The sequence below is a fragment of the Sminthopsis crassicaudata genome, chromosome 1 (assembly GCF_048593235.1).
Source record: "Sminthopsis crassicaudata isolate SCR6 chromosome 1, ASM4859323v1, whole genome shotgun sequence".
NCBI classification, from domain to species: domain Eukaryota; kingdom Metazoa; phylum Chordata; class Mammalia; order Dasyuromorphia; family Dasyuridae; genus Sminthopsis; species Sminthopsis crassicaudata.
The window spans coordinates 736,490,578-736,505,088 of record NC_133617.1 but is presented as its reverse complement, the minus strand read 5'-3'; positions in this window follow the sequence as shown (position 1 = coordinate 736,505,088).

Here is a 14,511-nt window from a genome sequence, read left to right as displayed (position 1 = left end):
GGATCATAGGAAAACAGTGCTAGGAGGAATCTTAGAAATGATCTTGTCTGGTCCCAAATGCTTGAAGATAAGAAAATGGAGGGACCAAGTACAGTGGGTCCATAGTCCCACAAGTAATACATTGCAGGGTGAGGTTTGAACCTAAAACCCGGGACATTAGACATAATGCTTTTTTCCACTGTACCACAAAGAACTGGAATCCAAGTGTGCCTCTGGTAAACATTAATTATGTGACCTTGGGCAGTTCATTTAGCTTCTCAGTGTCCCAGGTGACAGATAAATTGCTTATAGGCATTGGTGGAGACAGTTTCCCACACTAGGAGTTCTTTATAATGGTAGACTAGACCAAAAGAATTAATTTTTTTAAAAGATGGAATACTATCAAGTCTGATCATATATTTGCAGAGACAGTGGTTAATTTAGAATTATAAGCCTGAATACTCCATCTCATTCCTGTGCCAAGGAAACAGAGATTTCTTTTTATTAATTGTTTCACACACATTCACACACACACACACACACACACACACACACACACACACACACACACACACACACACAGTTAGAGGTATTCAGTCCAATGGAATTGTCCTTTGATTTTCTTCTGTTTTAGTTAGAATATGGGTCTAAAATTTAAACCTCAAAGATTTGATTCTCGTATGGACATACCTTTCTGATATTTCCAAACATGAATAGAAATTACTTTGTAGTTAATGTTTAGGAATTGGTACTTATTTATAAATATTAACATTTCACCTTGTACAGAAAGCCTTCCCTAATCCCCCTTGCTTTCAGTACCTTCCTTGTTAATTTTTTCTATTTCTCCCATCTATACTTTGATTTGTATATGTTTGCACATTATCTCCTTCAAGAGATCATAAGCTGCAAGAACTCAGGGACTGCCTTTCACCTCTTTTTGTATCTCCAAGGCTTAGTATAGCCCCTTACCCAGAGTAGGTGCTTATTTATTTAGGGTGGAGCAAAGGTAATGGAGAGTAGACACATCTCTATCTGATCTCCTCTGAGCTTCCCTCAGATCAACAATAGTCATATACCAAAATTTATTCATTCATATACCACAATTTAGTCAACAATTCTCCAATTGATGGACATTCATGCAATTTCCAGTTTATAGCCACGACAAAGAGGGCTGCCACAAACATTTTTGCATATGTGGATCCCTTTCCCTTCTTTAAGATATCTTTGGGATATAAGCTCAGTAGTAAGACTGATGGGTCAAAGGATATGCATAGTTTGATAACTTTTTGAGCATATTTCCAAATTACTCTCCAGAATGGTTGGATTAATTCATAGTTCCACCAACAATGCATCAATGTCCTAGTTTTCCCACATTCCCTCCAACATTCATCATTATCTTTTCCTATCATCTTAACCAATCTGACAGGTATGTAGTGGTATCTCAGAGTTGTCTTATGAACTTCTCTGATCAATAGTGATTAGGAGTACCTTTTCATATGACTAGAAATAGTTTCAATATCTTCATCTGAAAATTGTTCATATCCTTTGATCATTTATCAATTGGAGAATGGCTTGATTTCTTATAAATTTGAGTCAATTCTCTATATATTTTGGAAATGAGGCCTTTATCAGAACCTTTAAATATAAAAATATGTTCCCAGTTTATTGCTTCCCTTCTAATCTTTTCTGCATTAGTTTTGTTTATACAAAAACTTTTTTACTTAATATAATCAAAATTTTCTAATTTGTGATCAATAATGATTCCTAGTTCTTCTTTGGTCACAAATTCCTTCCTCCTACACAGGTCTGAGAGGTAAACTATCCTTTGTTCTTCTAATTTATTTGTAATCTCATTTTTGTGTCTAGATCATGAACCCATTTTGACCTTATCTTAGTATAGGGTGTTAGGGGTGAATTAATGCCTAGTTTCTGCCATACTAGTTTCCAATTTTCCCAGAAGGTTTTGTTAAACAGTGAATTCTTATCCTAAAAGCTGGGTCTTTGGGTTTCTCAAACACTATATTGCTATAGTTATTGACTATTTGTCCTGTGGATCTAACCTATTCTACAGATCAACTAGTTTATTTCTTAGCCAGTACAAAATGGTTTTGATGACCACTGCTTTATAATATAGTTTTAGATCAGATACAGCTAGGCTACCTTCATTTGATTTTTTTTTATTAGTTCCCTTGAAATTCTCGACATTTTGTTCTTCCAGATGAATTTTGTTATTATTTTTCCTAGGCCATTAAAATAGTTTCTTGGAAGTGATTGGTATACCACTAAATAAATAGATTAGTTTAGGGAGTATTGTTATCTTTATAATATTCATTATACCTATTCAAGACAACTTAATATTCTCCAGTTATATAAATCTGACTTTATTTGTGAGGAAAGTGTTTTATAGTTTTGCTCATATAGTTCCCGACTTTCCTTTGGCAGATAGAATCCCAAATATTTTATTCTACCAACAGTTATTTCAAATGGAATTTCTCTTTGTATCTCTTGCTGTTGGATTCTGTTAGTGATATATAAAAATGTTTTTTGGTGATTTATGTGGATTTATTTTGTATCCTGCAACTTTGCTAAAATTGTGGATTATTTCTAATAGCTTTTTAGTAGATTCTCTGGGATTCTCTAAGTATATCATCATATCATCTGCAAAGAGTGATAATTTGATTTCCTCCTTACCTACTCTAATTCATTTAATCTCTTTTTCATTTTGTATTGCCAAAACTAGCATTTCTAATGCAATATTGAATAGTAATGGTGATAGTGGGCAACCTTGTTTCACTCCTGATCTTATTGGGAATGGGTTCAGTTTATCCCCATTATATATGCTGCTTACTGATAGTTTTAAATAAGTGCTACTGATTATTTTAAGGGAAATTCCACATATTCCTATATTCTCTAGTGTTTTCAATAGGAATGGGTATTGGATTTTATCAAATACTTTTTCTGCATCTATTACACTTTGTACACTCTCTATGTATACCCATAACAGAAATGCAGTTCTCAAGAGTTCTTTTTACCTTTTTATGCTTCTCTTGAGTCCTATATTTGCAGATCAAATTTTTGTTTAACTCTGGTTTTTTCATCAGAAATAAATGGAATTCACCTGTTTTATTGAACTCCCATCTTCTTCCCTGGAAGAAAATGCTCAGTTTAGTAGGGTATTTTATTCTTGGCTAATTTCAAGTTCCTTTGCCTTTTCAGAATATCAGATTCCAGGCCCTTCAATTTTTTAATATGGAAGCTGCTAGATCCTGAGTAATCCTTATTGTGGCTCCTTGATATTTGAATTGATTTTTTTGGCTGCTTATAATATTTTTCCTTGGTCTGATAGTCCTGAAATTTAGCTACAATATTCCTTGGAGTTTTAATTCTGGGGTCTTTTTCAGAAGGTGTTCCATGAATCCTTTTCAATGGCTATTTTACCTTATGATCCTATGACATGTGGGAAGCTCTCTTTGATGATTTCCAGAAAAATAGTGTCTAGGCTCTTTTTGTTTTGCTTTATTGATTTATTTATTTTATTAGACCTTTTTATTGACAGAACATATACATGGATAATTTTTCAACATTGACCCTTGCAATTATTTCTGTTCCAATTTTTCCCTTTCTTCCCTCCACTCCTTCCCCTAGAAGGAAGGCAGTCTCATACATGTTAAACATGTTAAAGTATATCTTAAATACAATATTTGTGTACATATTTAGTCAGTTCTCTAGTTGCATAAGAAAAATTGGATTTAGAAAGGTAAAATAACTTGGGGAGAAAAACAAAAATGCAAGAAAAACATTTCCCAGTGTTCTTTCTCTGGGCATAGCTGGTTCTGTTCATCACTGATCAATTGGAACTGAATTGGATCTTCTCATTGCTGAAAATAGCCACTTCCATCAGAATTAAACCTTTTCTGGAATTCTTTGACTTTGAAATTCTTCTACTGTTAATTTGCTGCACTACCAATATTCTTGGATTCTGCCAGCCAGTACTATTTCAGAGGCCGAATTTTGTAATGTAAGAGTGATAGGAGAGCTCAGAAAGGAATGTGTATTCTCTCCAATCATCTTGGCTCCACCCTCATTTTCAGATCAACAGATTAAACCTCTAAACTGGTTTTAGAGTGATAGAACTCACAAATATTTGAAGTACAACACATTTCTACAAGAAGATACTAAGGAAGAACTTCAGAACATATCTGTTTCAATTGGGCAGGGAGAGAGTCTGTGGAGCCTAGACTACAGTGCAGGGAGCCTGGAGCAAGGAGGTGGGGTGGGAAGCTAGTGCGTAGTGTTACTGTGAGGCTCTTTGGCTATTCTGTACTGATTGCATGCCAGTGGTTCAGCAGATTTGCTGTACAACATCCAAACCAAAAACAAAAGGCAAATAGGGAATCCACGAACCCCAGAATTATGACATGACCATACTTATCCAGCACTGAAAGTCAATCAGCAGCATTGGCCCCAGGACAAACTAAAGTGGCTATGGCTTCTTTGCTTAAAAGCAGATCTCAGCTTTTTTTTTTTTTTAATGAACAAAAAAGCAAAAGGAACTTTGACCATAGACACCAGGTTTTATGGAGAAAGAGAACAGACTACATACCCTGAAGATCTTAAAGGCAAATGAAGGCTCAAAGAGTCATATGAGTTGGTTCCCATCTCACAAGGCTCTCTTGGAAGAATTAAAAAAAAAAAAGATCTTAAATGAGAGTTAGAAGAAAAATGGGGAAAGGAAATGACATCTTCATAACAGGGTATGGAAAATGAAAAATAGAAATTATCTGAGAAAAATTCCTTAAAAGCAGGTTGATGAAATGGAAAAAAAGTGCAGAACTCCTTACAAAATAGTTATGAAAAAGAAACCAATTAATTAAAAACAGGATTTACAAAATGGGAAAAAATGCAATAAACAAAACACCTCAATTAGGCAAATACAAAAGGAGATTAAAAAACTAATTGAAGAAAATAATTCACTAAAAATTAAAACTGAACAAAAGGAAGTGAATGACTCAATGAGACTTCAAGAAACAGTCAAAACAAAATCCCCCAAAATGAAAAAATAAAAGAAAATGTAATATACTTACAACTGACATGGAAAATAGATCTAGGAGAGATAATCTCCTAGAATTATTAATCTTCTTGAAAACCATAATGAAAAATAAAGAGCTTAGACATCATCTTTCAGGGAATAATTAGGAAAAAGTGCCCAAATGTCCTAAAACCAAAGGGAAAATAGCCATTGAAAGAGACCCCCAAAATAAAAACTACAAGGAACATCATAGCTAAATTACAGAATTATCAAATCAAGGAGAAAATATTGCAAGCAGCCAGAAGGAAACAATTCAAATATTGGGAGCCACAATCAATATTACCCAAGATCTAGTATTTTCCACTTTAAAGAATTGAAGGGCATGGAGCTTGATATTCCAGAAAATAAAGGAACTTGGATTGCAGCCAAGAATCAATTATCCAGCAAAACTGAGCATCATATTTAAGGGAAAAGATGGACATTCAATGAAACAGGTGAATTTCATCTATTTTTAATTAAAAGAACAGAGCTGAATAGAAAATTTGATCTTCAATACAGAACTCAAGAGAATCATAAAAAAGGTAAAAAGGAAAAACAAAAATAACTTTGTTTTAAAAGTTTAAAAACATATCCCTATATGGGAAGATTATATATATTTAACTGTTGAAATATGTATTTCTTTTATGGACCTACTTAGCAAGTGTAGGTATAATTTGATTTTATTGTGATGATTTAAAAAAAAGAAACTAGAGGAGGAAATGTGGTTCTACTGCAAGAAGAGAAAAATGGAGTTAAATGAGGTAAATTACATCTCATAATGAGGCAAAAAGATCTATTGTAATTACAGAAAAGAGGAAGTGGGGATGAGCATTGTGCGAATCTTATTCTCATCAGATTTGGCTCAAAGAGAGAATATCAGAAACATTTAGCTTCTTAGAAAACCTTGTTTCCTCCTATAGGGAAGTAGGGGGGGAAAGGAAGAAGGGAAACTAATAGAAGGGAGAACAGAAGTAGAAGGGGAAAGATATAAGACAGGGGAAGGCCTGCAAAGAGAAGGTTGTTTCAGGGAGGAAGTGATCAGTGACAAAATACTGGAGAGGAGGGAAAAGAGAAAAGGAAAGAGAAAAATATAACTGGGGGTAAACAAGATGGCAGGAAATGCAGAATTAGTAATTTTATCTGTGAATGTGAATGGGATGAACTTTCCCATAAAACAGAAGTGTATAGCAGAATGAATTAAAAATCAATGTTTTGTGTATAAGAAACTCATTTGAGGAGCAGCTAGGTGGCGCAGTGGATAGAGCTCCAGCCTTGAATTCAGGAGGACCTGAGTTCAAATGTGGTCTCAGACACTTAACACTTCCTAGCTGTATGACCCTGGGCAAGTCACTTAACCCCATCCTAAAAAAAAAAAAAAACACAAAAAACCTCATTTGAAATGCAAATTAAGACAACTCTGAGATACTACTACACACCTGTCAGATTGGCTAAGATGACAGGAACAAATAATGATGAATGTTGGAGGGGATGTGGGAAAACTGGGACACTGATGCATTGTTGGTGGAGTTGTGAAAGAATCCAACCATTCTGGAGAGCATTCTGGAATTATGCCCAGAAAGTTATCAAACTGTGCATACCCTTTGATCCAGCAGTGCTACTACTGGGATTATAACCCAAAGAAATACTAAAGAAGGGAAAGGGACCTGTATGTGCCAAAATGTTTGTGGCTAGAAACTGGAAATTGAATGGATGGCCATCAATTAGAGAATGGTTGGGTAAATTGTGGTATATGAAGGTCATGGAATATTATTGTACTGTAAGAAATGATTAGCAGGATGAATACAGAAAGGCTTGGAGAGACTTACATCAACTGATGTTGAGTGAAATGAGCAGAACCAGGAGATAATTATACACTTCAATAACAATACTGTATGAGGATGTATTCTGATGGAAGTGGATATCTTCAACAAAGAGAAGATCTAATTCAGATCCAATTGATCAATGATGGACAGAATCAGCTACATCCAGTGAAGGAACATTGGGAAATGAGTGTAAACTGCATTTTTGTTTTTCTTCCCAGGTTATCTTTACCTTCTGAATTCAATTCTTCCTGTGCAACAAAACAATTTAGTTCTGCACAAATATATTGTATCTAGGATATCCTATAATATATTTAACATGTATGGGAATGCCTGCCATTTAAGGGAAGGGATGGAGATAAGAAGGGGAAAATTCGGAACAGAAGGAAGTGCAAGGGATAATGTTGTAAAAAAATTACCCATGCATATGTTATAATTATAAAATTAATAAAAAAATAATGCTTAAAAAACTCATTTAAAGCAGAGTGATAAATTTAGAACAAAGGTAAAATGCTGGAACCTATTATTCTTCAGCTGAGATAGAAAAAGTAAGGTTAGTAATTTTCATTTCAGATTATGTAAAAGAAAAAATAAATCTAATTAAAAGAGATAAGGAAGGAAACTATATCCAACTTACAAGTACTATAGATAATGAAGTAATATCAATACTAAACATATATGCACCAAGTAGTATAGCATCCAAATTCCTTGAGAAGAAATTAACCAAACTTCAAGAAGAATTAGACAGCAAAACCATATTAGTGGAAGATCTCAATCTTACTCTCTCAGAACCAGATAAATTGAATCACAAAATAAAGAAGAAAGAAGTTAAGGAGATAAGTGGAATCCTAGAAAAGTCAGGGATGATAGACATTTGGAGAAAGTTGAATGGAGACAGAAAGGAATACAGTTTATTCATGGAACCTATACAAAAATTGGTCATATATTAGGACATAAAAATCTCAAAATCAAATGCAGAAAGACAGAAATAACAAATGCATTTTTTCAGATGATGATAAAATAAAAATTACATGTAATAAAAGGCCAGGGGAAAATAGACTAAAATTAATTGGAAACTAAATAATCTAATCCTAAAGAATGCGAGAGTGAAACAAATCATAGATACAATCAATAATTTTATCCAAGAGAATAACAGCAATGAGATAACATATTTTGTGAGATGCAGACAAAGCAATTATTAGGGGGAATTTTATATCTCTAGATGCTTGTAGAAAAATAGAAAAAAGAAAAGATCAAAGAACTGGGCACACAACTAAAAAAAGCTAGAAAAAGAACAAATTAAAAAAAAAACCTCAATTAAATACCAAATTTGAAATTCTGAAAATAAAAGGAAAGATTAATAAAATTGAGTACAAAAAGTAAAAAACTAATGAATTAATAAATAAAACTAATAGCTGGTTTTATGAAAAAACAGATAAACTTTTAGTTAATTTGGTTAGAAAAAGGAAAGAAGAAAATCAAATTATTAGTCTCAAAAATGAAAAGGGAGAACTTAGAAGAAATTAGAGCAATAATGAGGAGATATTTTGTCCAACTGTATGTCAACAAATTTGATAATCTAAGTGAAATGGAGGAATACCTATAAAAATATGATTGCCCAGATTAACAGAAGAGAAAATAAATTATTTAAATAGTCCCATTTTAGAAAAAAAAGAATTAGAACAAGCTATTAGTCAGCTCCCTAAGAAAAAATCTCCAGGGCCTGATGGATTTACATATGAATTCTACCTAACATTTAAAGAACAATTAACTCCAATACTATGTCAACTGTTTTTAAAAATAGGGAAAAAAAGGAGTCCTACCAAATTCCTTTCATGATACAGATATGGCACTGATATTTAAAACAGATAGGGTAAAAACAGAGAAAGAAAATTATAGACTAATTTCCCTAATGAATATTGATGCCAAAATCTTAAATAAAATATTAGCAAAGAGATTACAGAAAGTCATCCCCAGGATAATGCATTATGGCCAAGTCAGATTGATACCAGGAATGCAGAGCTGGTTTAATATTAGGAAAACGGTTAGCATAATTGACTATATCAGTAACCAAATTAACAAAAATTCATATGATTATCTCAATAGAGGCAGAAAAAGCATTTGAAAAAATCCAACACCCATTCCTATTGAAAACATTAGAGAGTGTAGAAATAAATGGTCTTTTCCTTAAAATGATCAGTAGCATCTATTTAAAAACATCAGCAAGCATCATATGTGATGGGGACAAACTAGAACCATTTTCAATAAGATCAGGGGTGAAACAATGTTGCCCACTATCATCATAACTATTCAATATTGTATTAGAAATATTAGCTTTGGCAATAAGACAAGAAAAGGAGATTAAAGGAATTAGAGTAGGTAATGAAGAAACCAAATTATTACTCTTTGCAGATGATATGATGGTATATTTAGAGCACCCTAGAGAATTAGCAAAAAAAAAAAAAAAAAAACTACTAGAAACAATTCACAACTTTAGCAAAGTTGCAGGATACAAAATAAATCCACATAAATCATCAGCATTTTAATATATTAGCAACAAAGTCCAATAGCAAGAGATACAAAGAGAAATTCCATTTAAAATAATTGCTGATAATGTAAAATATTTGGGAGTTTATTTGCCAAGGCAAAGTCAGGAATTATATGAACACAACTACAAAACACTTTTCACACAAAGTCAAATTTAATCAATTGGAGAAATTGCAAGTGCTCATAGGCAGGCCAAAAAATTAATAATAATAAAAATAAATATTAAATACAAATATATTAATTAAATAAATATATTATTTTTTTTATTTTATAATAAAAGTGGTAATTCTACCTAAATTATTCTACTTATTAAGTGCCATACCAAATTCCAAATAATTTATTTTGCAGATCTAGAAAAAATAATAACAAAGTTCATCTGGAAGAATGAAAGGTCAAGTATTTCAAAGCAATCAATGAAAAAATGGCAAATCAAGGTGGCCTAGCTGTGCCAGACCTAAAACTCTTACAAAGCAGTAACCATCAAAATCATTTGGTCCTGACTATGAAATAAAGTAGTTGATCAGTGAAATAGCTTAAGTTCACAGGACAAAATAGTCAATGACTATAATCATCTAATGTCTGACAAACCCAAAGACCTCAGCTTTTGGAATAAATATTCCCTATTTGAAAAACTGCTGGGGAAAATGGAAACTAGTATGGCAAAAACTAGGCATTGACCCATATCTAAAACCCTATGTTAAAATAAGGTCAAAATGGGTTCATGATTTAAACATAAAGAGTAATATTATAAGCAAATTAGAGAACAAAGGATAGTTTATCTCTCAGATCTGTAGCAACGGAAGGAATTTGTGGCCAAAGAAGAACTGAAGTTCATTATTGAACATAAAATAGATAATTTTATTATATTAAGTTAAAAAGGTTTTGTGCACACAAAACTAATGCAGAAAAGATTAGAATGGAAGCAATAAACTGGGAAATGTTTTTACATTCAGAGGTTCTGATAAAGACCTCATTTCTTAAATATATAGAAAAGTTATGCAAATCTATAAGAATTTAAGCCATTCCCCAACTGATAAATGGTCAAAGAATATGAACAATTTTCAGATGAAGAAATTAAAATCATTTCTAGTCATATGAAAAGATGTTCTAAATCACTATTGATCAGAGAAATGGAAATTAATACAACTCTAAGGTACCACTACATACCTCTCAGATTGGCAAAGAGACAGGAAAACATAATGACAAATATTGGAAGGGATGTGGGAAAACTGAGACACTAGTAAATTTTTGGTGGAATTGCGAATGGATCCAACCATTCTTTTTTTTTTTTTTTTTCATTTTTCCAAATTATCCCCTCCCTCCCTCCACTCCCTCCTCCCGATGACAGGCAATCCCATACATTTTACATGTGTTACAATATAACCTAGATGCAATATATGTGTGTAAATAACATTTTCTTGTTGCACATTAATTATTAGCTTCCGAAGGTATAAGTAACCTGGGTAGATAGACAGTAGTGCTAACAATTTACATTCACTTCCCAGTGTTCCTTCTCTGGGTGTAGTTATTTCTGTCCATCATTGATCAACTGGAAGTGAGTTGGATCTTCTTTATGTTGAAGATTTCCACTTCCATCAGAATACATCCTCAACCAGCATTGTTGTTGAAGTGTACAGTGATCTTCTGGTTCTGCTCATTTCACTCAGCAACAGTTGATTTAAGTCTCTCCAAGCCTCTCTGTATTCCTCCTGCTGGTCATTTCTTACAGAGCAATAATATTCCATAACTTTCATATACCACAATTTACCCAACCATTTTCCAATTGATGGACATCCATTCAACTTCCAGTTTCTAGCTACAACAAAAAGAGCTGCCACAAACATTTTGGCACATACAGGTCCCTTTCCCTTCTTTAGTATTTCTTTGGGATATAATCCCAATAACAGCAATGCTGGGTCAAAGGGTATGCACAGTTTGATAACTTTTTGGGCATAGTTCCAAATTGCTCTCCAGAATGGCTGGATTCTTTCACAACTCCACCAACAATGTATCAGTGTCCCAGTTTTCCCACATCCCCTCCAACATTCATCATTATTTGTTCCTGTCATCTTAGCCAATCTGACAGGTGTGTAGTGGTATCTCAGAGTTGTCTTAATTTGCATTTCTCTGATCAGTAGTGATTTGGAACACTCTTTCATATGAGTGGAAATAGTTTCAATTTCATCATCTGAGAATTGTCTGTTCATATCCCTTGACCATTTATCAATTGGAGAATGGTTTGGTTTCCTATAAATCAGGGTCAGTTCTCTATATATTTTGGAAATGAGACCTTTGTCAGAACCTTTCCTTTTAAAAATATTTTCCCAATTTGTTACTTCCCTTCTAATCTTGTTTGCATTAGTATTGTTTGTACAGAAACTTTTTAGTTTGATGTAATCAAAATCTTCTATTTTGTGATCAATAATGATCTCTAGTTCTCCTCTGGTCATAAATTCCTTCCTCCTCCACAGGTCTGAGAGGTAGACTATTCTCTGTTCCTCTAATCTATTTATGATCTCATTCTTTATGCCTAAATCATGGACCCATTTTGATCTTATCTTGGTATATGGTGTTAAGTGTGGATCCATATCTAATTTCTGCCATACTAATTTCCAGTTTTCCCAACAGTTTTTTTCGAATAATGAATTTTTGTCCCTAATGTTGGTATCTTTGGGTTTGTCAAAGATTAGATTGCTATAGATGTACCCTTTTTTGTCCTTTGTATCTAATCTGTTCCACTGATCTACCGGTCTATTTCTTAGCCAATACCAAATGGTTTTGGTGACTGCTGCTATATAATATAGCTTTAGATCAGGTACACTTAGACCACCTTCCTCTGATTTTTTTTTTCATTAGTTCCCTTGCAATTCTCAACCTTTTATTCTTCCATATGGATTTTGTTGTTATTTTTTCTAGGTCATTAAAATAGTTTCTTGGGAGTCTGATTGGTATAGCACTAAATAAATAGATTAGTTTGGGGAGTATTGTCATCTTTATTATATTCGCTCGGCCTATCCAAGAGCACTGAATGTCTTTCCAATTATTTAAATCTGACTTTATGTTTGTGGCAAGTGTTTTGTAATTTTTCTCATATAATTCCTGACTATTCTTTGGTAGATGGATTCCCAAATACTTTATACTCTCAACATTTGTTTGGAATGGAATTTCTCTTTGTATCTCTTGCTGTTGCATTTTGTTGGTGATATATAAGAATGCTGAGGATTTATGTGGATTTATTTTGTATCCTGCCACTTTGCTAAAATTCTGAATTATTTCTAATAGCTTTTTAGCAGAGTCTTGGGGGTTCTCTAAGTATACCATCATGTCATCTGCAAAGAGTGATAGTTTGATTTCCTCATTTCCTACTCAAATTCCTTGAATCTCTTATTGCCGAGGCTAGAGTTTCTAGTACTATATTGAATAGTAATGGTGATAGTGGGCAACCTTGTTTCACTCCTGATCTTACTGGGAAAGGTTGCAGTTTATTTCTATTGCATATTATGCTTACTGACGGTCTTAAATATATGCTCCTGATTATTCTAAGGAATAATCCATTTATTCCTATACTCTCAAGAGTTTTTAGTAGGAATGGATGTTGGGATCCAACCATTCTTGAGAGGGATTTGGAACTTTGCCCACAGGGCTATCAAAATTGGCAAACTCTTTGATGCAGCAGTGTTTCTACTGGACTTATATCCTAATGAGATCTTAAAGGAAGAAAAGGGACCCATGTATGCAAAAATGTTTGTGGCAGCCCTTTTTGTAGTGGCAAGAAACTGGATGTCCATCAGTTGGGGAATGGCTGAATAAGTTATGGTAAATGAATGTTATGGAATATTATTGTTCTATAAAAATGATCAGCAGGATGATTTCAGAAGCATGGAAAGAGTTACATGAACTGATGCTGAATGAAATAAGCAGAATCAGGAGACCACTGTTCATGGCAACAATAAGATTATATGATAATAAAATGATCAATTCTGATAGGCATGGATCTTTTCAAGAATGAGATGACTCAGGCTAGTTTCAATGATGTTGTGTTGAAGAGAGTCATCTGTACCCAGAAAAAGGACTCTAGGAACAAGGCATGAATTCTTGTTGTTTGCTTGTATTTTATTTTCTTTCTCATTTTTTCCCTTTTTGATTTGATGTTTCTTGTGTAGCAAGATAATTACATAAATATGTATGCATATATTGAATTTAACATATATTTTACCATGTTTAACATATATTGGATCACTTGCCATCTAGAAAAAAGGATGAGGGAAAGAGAGAGAAATTGGAATACATGGTTTTGCAAGGATTAATGTTGAAAAAATTATCTATGCATATATTTTGAAAATAAAAAGCTTTAATAAAAAATCTTTATTTAATTGAATTAAAAAGTGTTCCTGCTGTTTTAATGGAATATAAATGACATAATAGAATTATTGTTCTTTGTCTTTGTATTCCCATTACTTAGCAAAGAAGGTAACTCATAGTCATAAGCTGGTACTATTAAAAAATAACTTACTCTTGGTAACTTCCTTAGTTTCCACTTTCAGTTCTCTCTTTTTTAAAAAAGTTCAACAGTATTTTATTTTTCCAATTACATGTAAAGATAGTTTACAGCATTCATTTTTGTATGATTTTGTATTCTGAGTTTTTCCTCTCTCTCTCCTCCCCCAAAACAGCAAGCAATCTGTTATAGGTTATACATATACAAGCATGTTAAACATATACATATGAGTTGTGAAATAATAATCAGAACAAAAACTAAAAACCATGAGAAAGAAAAGACAAACAAAAAAGGGTGAAAACAGTATGCTTCAAGGTATAGTCTGAATCCACAATTCTGTCTTTGGATGTGGATGGAATTTTCTATCTCAAGTCTATTAGTCAGTTGCATTTTCATTGTTGTTTTCCTCCATTAGAATATAAGATCCTTGAGAGAAGGAACTATCTTTCTGCTTCCATTTGTACTCGCAACAACTTTCACCAACTAAGCCCAGTGGATTAATAAATCTTTATTTATTAGACTTAGTAAATACTTGATAGTTTAGTATCTCAAGAACAATTGTTTACCAATATTTCTTTTTTAATTGTTTTTAATACACA